This window comes from Lycium barbarum, chromosome 7 (assembly GCF_019175385.1).
Source record: "Lycium barbarum isolate Lr01 chromosome 7, ASM1917538v2, whole genome shotgun sequence".
NCBI classification, from domain to species: domain Eukaryota; kingdom Viridiplantae; phylum Streptophyta; class Magnoliopsida; order Solanales; family Solanaceae; genus Lycium; species Lycium barbarum.
This window is the reverse complement of record NC_083343.1, coordinates 35,053,235-35,063,005: the sequence shown is the minus strand read 5'-3', so window position 1 is coordinate 35,063,005 and position 9,771 is coordinate 35,053,235.

Here is a 9,771-nt window from a genome sequence, read left to right as displayed (position 1 = left end):
TCATGGAGTATCGTAGGTTGGACTAAGAGCATCAAGGAGTTGATTGTTGGAAAACAGGTTTAGTTTGAGCATATTTTAAGGGAACGAAACAAGTTAGCTGATTCTGTAGCTAACACTACTTTAGACAAAGGACCAGTAAAGTGCAATGGATTCATGGAGCTTGGGGTTGAACATAGAAGGATTACTAATAGTGACAAGTCTCAAATTCCTTATCTTATAATTAAAGTCTGTAGATGAATTGCAATCTACTTTAAGGAGAGATAACAAATGAGAAGGAATGGATTAAGCTGGACAGAAGTGTATATCACCATGTTCAAATCCTTTGGGAGAAGAACATGGTGGTATGTTTTACTAATGTTGTTTTCTTTTTTGTAGGTAATCTATCTAAGGATGCTACATAAACATAAAAAAATTGGAGGGCCAAACAAGAAGTTCAAAGTTTCAAATACAGGATACAGATCACAATAACAAAATCACAATAACAAAATCACACAAGGGAAGAACAATTTTGCATGTCAAACTTTCATACCAGGACTTTAAATCAACAATATGAGGCATGTGGATTTAAAAGGGGCAAGAATAACAATACATGCATAGATTGCAACTCACAGAGAGTCATAGTATGGATACAGTGGCCAAATCAAGCTCAGGCTCAACATATGCAACCGAAGAAAAGGATTAAAATGGGGAAGACAAAGTAAAAATCATATGAAATGCAAGGATTGAAGAACAATAAATAACTTATATAGATGATAGCAACAACAACAAGAAGACCAAAGCAAGGAGAGTAGTGGATCAGGTCAGCTATTCGAGGAGCTCAACTCCGGCTGCTCATCATCTCCACGTCGGTGGTGGATAAGTTAAGAGGACAAGTCAACAAATATCAAATAGGATTTCAATAGGAACTTTCCTAATTTGTTTTAGCATAATTTTTTAATGTTTTGTTTTTTGTTTTTTGTTTTTATTTCGGATTAGGCCTTGTTTTTGGGCTCAATCATATCTTTTTTTTTTTGAAGTTTGCAGATTAAATAAAAATCCTAGATAGGCATAATCTTTTTTAAAAATAAGTTGATCGCATTGTTGATTTGTTTCGTGAACGTACTTGATTGCTTACATTTCTACTTGGTGATTCTTTCTTCATATATGTGAACTACTTTTCTCAGCCTATGATACCTATGAATACGTAGTGTTTGGGCTGATACTTCCTTGCTGTACTCTTTTCTGAGTGCAGAGTTTGCTATCGGATCCATATCAGCACCTCGGGAGTGATTCCCGAGGCCTCTTGAACTATCCCTCTTTTCGCCCCACCTCCCTGAGTGCACTAACAAGATCTAAGTTAGGTGACAAAGTGAAAAGGTGAAAATGCGAAAGTCCAAAAAAAAATTACAAAGATAAAAAAAGATCTGCAAAAAAGAAGGAAAAACTCGCAACAAAGAAGAAGGAGAAAAGTAAATAAAAAATCTAAAAAGGAGAAAAAACAAAAGAAAAGAATAAGATGAGAAGAATTAGCGAAACAATGATGATCAAGTGCGAAAGTTTGAAAACATTGAAAGCATAATGCAATTCTCTAGGAGGGAACAATCACTTTATCCCAAATATATATCCTACTTATCTGTAAGCCTACATTACAAACTAATAACAAGTCCTATACCCTTCATGACTTCACAGGGTACGAAAATCCCTGGTTGCATTTTGGGGAACAAAAAACCCCTGCTTTTTTTTTCATGACCTCTGTCACAACCCAATTCGGGGGGTCATGAAGGCACCTATGCTGTTCCCCCTGGTAGTCGAACCTTTCCCAAAAATCATTTCAAACTTAATAAGAAATAAGGAAAATAAATACAGAAAGTCACAGGATCAATCTTGCCAAATATATAATAAGTAATAAGTGCAGAAATATTTAGTAGTGACAGCCCCAAAACCTAGTCTTAACTTGTACAAGAGCTTCTAAGAGGAATACATAATCTGCTTTACTAAAATTCAACTCATAAGATATTAACTAAACATTGTCTGAAAGATAGGGAAATAGACATAAACATAAGGAAGAGATTCTAGGGCTGTAGGTCCAATTAGTAGCTCACCCTATCGTCTCTGATGAATTGCCTCGAGATCAATAGCGAGGTCTCAAACAGGAACCTGGATCAAACTCTGCACTCAACAAAAAGTGCAGCAAGCGTAGTATGAGTACACAACGTACCCCCGTAGGTATAATAGGAGGACAATGATTAGATAACACATGAAAGTTATAGAAATTAACAAGTAGAGAAGATAAGATAATCAAGTACGGTGTGACAAGTTGAGCAAATAAGATAATCAAGTGCAATCCCGAAATCAACTTCAAGTAAAAGTACAGAAAAATATGCAAGTACCAAAATAAGCAACTATGAATGTATGAATGAATGTGATGCAATGCGTTGGACAAATTTCCATATCCGTACACACATGCTAAGGGAAATGCCTCCAACCCATGACCCATGGGGGGCCCACAATGTCCATGTACCAATCCCTCATTTCGGCAAATGACCTCGGACGCGAGCACGCCCTCGCTCTAATAAAGACCTAGGATCATGAGCACTCTCTCGCTCCGGTAAAGACCTCGGATCACGAGCACTGTCTCTCTCTCTCTCTCTCTCTCTCTCTTTTTCGCTCTCCGGCAAAGACCTCGGAGGCTACACTCTCTCACTTACCATCATTTCAAATCACAACCATATCAAGTCACATATGAAATATGGATGCATGCCATGCATGGAATCAACCTCAACAACATCACATATTGTACAATCAAAAGATACTTTCCATGAATATGAATCACAACTCAATTCATTAATATTATCCTTCCTCTTTCATGAGATGAGTGAGATATCAGGAGACAGAGGTAAATACAATCAAGTTCACAAGTATAACAAACATGGAGACAAGCCCACATAACAACATCCATACGAAACCAGTGGATCTATCACCACAACCATACCCGAAGGCCTATCATGCTTTCCCTATCAACATCTACACTACATACGATTAGCTAATCGGAGTCTAAAGATAAGTCGTAATCTACCTTGAAAGGCGAACAGGTGCCACGAACCTCAAGCCAATGCTTTTCCTTTTTTGAATGCTTCCGAATGATCGAAGTCTAATATAAATTCTATGTCAAAATATGAACCTACAGATACTCAAATAACAGTAAAAGGATTCAGGTCCAAAAAGTCAACCCAAAAGGCCAAATCCAAGTCCTGAAGGTCAAAATGGTAATTTGTCTCGAAATTCAACTTAACATGATCAAATTAGTAATCGATACGGTCATACGAACCCAACAATACCCATATTGCTATACTTATATTGAAACCCAGAAATGAACCCAATATAATCAACCTCCAGCCCCAAGGAAAAAACTGAAATTTTATTTGAAAATTGGTTTACCCATGACTTAATTAGTCTAAACCCAAAAAATGACTCAAAACTGACTTCAATTCGATTTCCAAAAAGTGACCCCGAACTCCGGCGACCAAATCAAAAAAATTTCCTTTGAAAATAGTTTGTCCTCAACTCAAGGAACTTAAATACAGAAAATCAAGTAAAAAAACTTCAACTTGACCTTCAATTTCTTATATTTCTGAAAATCTAACTTAGGGTAAAGCCCCCCAATTTACCAACACCCAACCCTGAAATCAACTCTAAGTATTGTAACAAATAAATGGAGTACTGTGAAATAAGGTTTATATACTTACCCCCAAGCAAATATGAGGAGAATGCCTTTGAAATCGCCTCAATCTAATGTCCCAAACTTGTACGAAAAGTAACTAAATCCCGAAATAAGTGAGAATAAAAAACAACAGCAGCTTTGTCGGTCCAAATCAAGTAATATATTACCACAAAACTCACATTTGGTAAGCCCATTGTAATGCTTGCAAAATTCCACCCAAGATAGCCTTTTGAATCACCCAATTTGGCCTTAAAATGGCAGAGATATTATGTTTTTAAGTTTTGAAGGAATGCAAAAATTTAAGGGCGAACTTTAGGGACAATATTGGTATTTTTGGGATTGTTACACCAGAAATTGTAACATCTTAGTTTTAGCACCCGAAACTCACCTGGAATCTTCCGGACACAAATCATATATGCATTTCAATCATAAAACACGTTCCGGACCTGCTCAGGCACTCAAACCATCGAAAAGAGGTCATCTTGACCAGATATTAACTCAAAATTCTTAACTTAATTAGCTTCTCTACCTATGACCCAAATCGCACCCGACTCTCTCGGGAACCAACCCAATGACTCGACTAAGTCATAAATTACATTCTGAACCTAATAGAATCAACAAAACTTTAAAAAAAGACACAAATACCCCTGAAGTTGACTTTGGTAAACTCTTTCCATTTTCTTCAACTTAGAAATTTCTAAATTCCTCAAAACCAACTAAAACATGCCCAATTGCCTCAAGAACAGTGCCACCCATCCCTGTAAGTCATAAACACCGAAATGAAACTACGGGAAGGGTATTTTGGGGTAAAGAAGTCAAGAAGCTCAAAACGACCAAACGGGTCGTTACATCAGATACTAATTAAATAATCGTTCGTTCTCAAACGATAAACAAATGTACTAAAGCTGACAGCAACCAAGGAATCTCTATTATGAACCTTATGGAAACCTCCATAGGCAAGAAATATGCCGATAGTACCGCTTGTTCATTTATCAGTCCAAACTTCCTTTAACTTAACTCAATGACCCAAATTTTCATCTGTCCATACCCAAAATTTCTTCCTCTGATGATTTCCATATATTTGAGGTGACTCCGCTCGAATTCCCCGATTTCGATTATAACCACACCTCTGAACGAGATCGATTGGTTGTCATGACCCAAATTACCAATCGTGCGAGCACCTACCTTATTATTACTAGTAGGAGAACCCTTACCCGTTAACTCATTAATCATTAGCTAATTTCAACTTCTTTAATCATTTATACTCTAACAATAAATAAATAAGTGAATGAATAAATAGTCTGACTATGTCATAAATAATAAATGATATAAGTGTGGAAGTCTAACTATTACACCACCAAAATCTAAAAGTCATCACATAAGGACTCTAACCAACAATGTCTGAAGAATGAAATATATGTCAAATATAATGATCAATAATGTCTGGAATATAAAGTAGACATTAGGAAAGAGAGATCTTCAGGTGGCATGGCATAGGTAGAAGCTCACCCTCGGATCTGATCGAGCAGACTAGCTTCAAGCTAGAGAGATATGTTCTGGATGAAATCTCTGGAACACAATCTGCACTCAAAAGGGTGCAGCAAGGTAGTATCAGTACAAATACTATGTACCTGTAAGCATCATAGGCCGACTAAGATTAGTTCTCGTATATAAGCATAAAATCAATAAGATAAATAAATAGGCACTTAATACTCAAATCTAAGTCACAGAATATTTCATAATAGAGTCACAGCCTAAGATGAAGCTTCCAAATCACAAGTCTGTCAAGTCTCAAAAATCTCACCTGATAATCACAAGTCCAAGTTCCGTCCCTAGGTAAAATCACTAATCCACAATTTAACTCAGTCAATGGTAATATTTATATCACAATAGGCATTCAACAAACCATACCAAATCAGGCCTAAACGAGCATATAATAATGCAGAATAAAATGTACTGATGTGCAATGCAAAATATGATGATGTGCAATACAATGCACTGGCCAATCACTCGAACTGTACATACATGCAAATTGGTGTCTTTACCCAATAGTCATGACCTGCAGGGGACCCATGGTGTCCATGTACCACTCATTCCGAAGCGAACCTCGGGCCACCAGCTCACAACTAGGCCACATCCTCACCCCCCGGTCAAATGTGCCTTTTCCTATATATATACCACTTATTCCGGAACAAACCTGGACCACGAGCTCACAAATAGGCCACATCCTCACCCCTGTCAAATGTGCATATATATATATATATATATATATACACTTTCAATGATCAGTTATCAAGTACCATGTATCAAATAGTATCACAAGTTCAACAAGAAGATTATATTAACTTCTTTACTAATTCCACATCACTTTCCATCATCTATCAGTGTATGAATACATAAGTGAGTGCAATCATAGTAAAACAATGCAAATAAACTAAAAATAAAGGTACAAGTCATAAGCCACAAGTCATTTCAAGACTTAGATAAATCAGCTCAACCATGAAGTGAATCATTCAAACCATCTCAGCCAACATTAGAGTATATGTCCCTCTTTACTTCCCAACATAACAAGTACACCTCACAACTAAGTCTTGTATCACCAATGTGCTCCATTTTATTATATCTCATCACCAACAGTAAAATCATACATCAAGTTTTCATCTATGTACTATCATAAGTTCATATCACAATTCAAGTCTAAACTAATTATCCTTCCTTTCTCCGATGATATGTGTCACAATAAGAGAGAATTGGATATAACACGTATTACAACACAACAAATCAGGTAACAAGTCTAATCACAATAACAGGGAAATAAGCCAGCATCAACAACAATCAACCTAATAGAAATCCATCTCGAATCACTACAGTATGAATAACTTTATACCTTAAACTATTGCTTAAATAACGACGACAAGCCTATATAATCAGAAGTTATACCAACCTAGCTAATATCCAACCAAAACACCATGTCTGAAGACCTAATCACGCTTTCTCCCGTCAATTCTACACAATACATAAGTTTCACTAATCAAAGTCTAACTAAAGTAAGTTGTAACCTACCTCGAATGTATGCCACAAACTACTCCACACGAGCCTTCAATTTTTCGAAGCGCCTCAGAACAGTCAAAGTCTAACAATATGATGCTAAGTAAGCAACAAACCATGTATTTAAACAAGAAAAACAATTTGGGGAAGAAGACCCACTTATTTCAACCTTTTTCAGTGGATGAAACCATCCTTTAATGGCGAATTTATCATAACTTCTATCTCTACAATCATTAACCTTTAATTCATGGGTTTCTAATCAATTTTACCCTTTCAAACATAATTTAGGACAAAGTTTCCATTTTTATTAGAACCCTAAGTCACAACATGCAATTTCAACCATAAGAAATCAAATTTCCTACATAGAAAGTGATAATCTCTACTCCTAGATGATTGATTAATTAAGAACAAAATCAACAACCCATCAATTATTTGAGGGTTTACTAATTCTAGGGTTCTAGGATTTTCACCCAGCATTGATGGATCTTAAACTAATCATGGAACTTGAAGAAGAAAGGCAGGGGAACAAATGAAGGTAGGGACTTACCCTCGAAGAAGCTTTCACCAATGAATGGAATGAAGTTTGTCTCTTTCCCTCTTGAAAACTGACTTTGAGGTCTTGTGGGTAATGGTTCGGAGTCGGAATATAAAAATAAGGTTTTCTGCCCCTGTCGGTCGCTGCGGCAGTTACCATGTCCACTTAAGTGGTCCCACTATGGCGGCCCTCAGTCTGCTACAGCAGACCTGCTGGAACAGTCCCCACAAAAATGGTTATAACTTCCTCATACGGAGGCGAAACGCGACGATTCTTTTTGCTATAGCTTTGTAATTATGATGCGGATCTAATAGTTCAATCCTTGCACAAAAAAAGGTCGTTTGATAAATATATAGCCCTTTCTAGCCAAAGACCTATGGTGAAAACACAAAATACGAGCGCGACAAAACCCAAACCCATTTGAAACTCTTCAGAACCTCACCAAAACTTGTGGACAAGTTCAAAATCATCATATTAACTTGTTGAAACTTCAAAAATATTGACACATGGTCATCCTAACCTAACGTTGACCGTGGTCAACTCTAACTCGTTAACTTAACTAGCTTCTCCATCAATGACTCAATTTACCCTCGAACCCTGCAAGAACAAACGAATGACTTCATTAAGGCATAGATCATACCAAAGGGACTTGGGGAAGGTTAAACAGGTCAATACACTATAACGACCAAACGGGTCGTTACATCAGTTACCAATTTACCCATCATTTGTCCTTGAACGAAAAAGGAGAGTATGAAGGTTGACGATAACCCAAGGACGTTCATTATAACCACACAGAAGCCTCCATTGCACCAAGTGCACCCTAACCACCATCCTTTCATCTTATCTATCAAAGCTTCTTATAGCTTAGCTAATAGACTGTTATACCTTGAAAATTTCGTGTCGTTTGCATTATGAGCAAAATAATGCAAGAACAAAGTGGAGATGAAGCCCTTATAAGGTTGAGAAGGGTATTTGATAATTTTCAGTGTGTACCTTAAGGTTTTGGAGTAAACGAATCGGTGGAAGGAAGTTCGTTGAAGAAATTGGAATTTGAGTCATGTTTTGGGAGGATTTCATACCATTTGAGTTATACATTGCTTAGAATTGCATTGAAGGGGTACTACAAGTCCCCTTAGATGGTTAATGAAGTTTATACAAGTTCGAAGAAGGTTTCATAAGGATTGGTGTTCAAACGAATCGAAAAGAACGCATCTTTGCGAAATCGAGGAAAATGGAGCAATATGCGGCCGCATACTTAGTATGCTGAGCCGCATATTGGCAGGAAACTCACCATTTTGGCTGAGATTTCTGCCCAACACCACACCTATGTTGTGGAGGGAGTATGCCGCCGCATACTCAGTATGTGGAGCCGCGTACTCACCGCAACACGGAGTGGTGGCGCGACTTTCAGCCCTTTTTAAATCCCAAAAGACCTCATTTTTCACATTAACTTTCCACACTTCTTTCCCCAAATTTCTACAGGGTTATTGAGAGTTCTCCAACATTCCAAAACCCTCTACATCACTAAAAGAGAAGATCAAACATCAAAAACTCCAAGATAAATCCATGGAAATGATGATTCTGGTTTCTCTCCAAAGTTGTGATAAACTTTGTCTTGGGGGGAGTTGAGTAAGGTGAAGTTCTTCTATTATAAGATATGTTCTTCCTATTAGTTATATGATTGAGTTGATGTAAAGGTTATTCACTCTTGGAAAGGAAAAGAATTAAAGTCGAGAAGTTATAAAATGTTGCATTAAGGTTAATGACTATGGTGTGAACTTGAAAGAGGATTTTGAATTAATTTGAGACTAAATTGAATATAACTCCTTGAATATGGTATTGTCAATATTATTATGTTTGTTTGGGAGTTTTTTTTGTAATATGGTGGAATTCGATGAAATAGGGGAAGTGCTGCCCAAATTCCGTTAGCTCGTTAATTACACTAGTTTGAACTTAAAAGTGTTTCCAAGATTTAATCTTAGTATGAATCCTCTTGAATGTAGATTTTTCGGACATTGGAGGAGAACGTTAAGTAATTAAGGAGATGTAAAGTTATGTTAAGGCTAACCCTATATTTCCAAAGGAATGATTTCCTTATTGTGAATCCATCTAAGATATCCATAATGTCCTATTTCCTAGAAAATGCTGGAAGCTCTTTGCTTTCAAGGTTCTTATGATATTATTGATAAAATTTCTTCATGACGATGGCAATAATGATGATGATAATGATGGCGATTCCATAATAGAAATTGGGGGTTTCCGATTTTATGTCACCCCGATAGAGTTGTAATGCTTCCCTTGGATACTCATGTATGTCATATATATATAGCTATTTTCTGACACCGAGCTTATATGACCGGGTATGATATCTTTTGTGCACACCACTGTAGTTGGGTATGGACAATATCGAGCCTTGTTATGGTCAGGTACGGACAATACCGAGTCTTGTTATGGCCGGGTATGAGCGACACCGAGCCTATATGGCCGG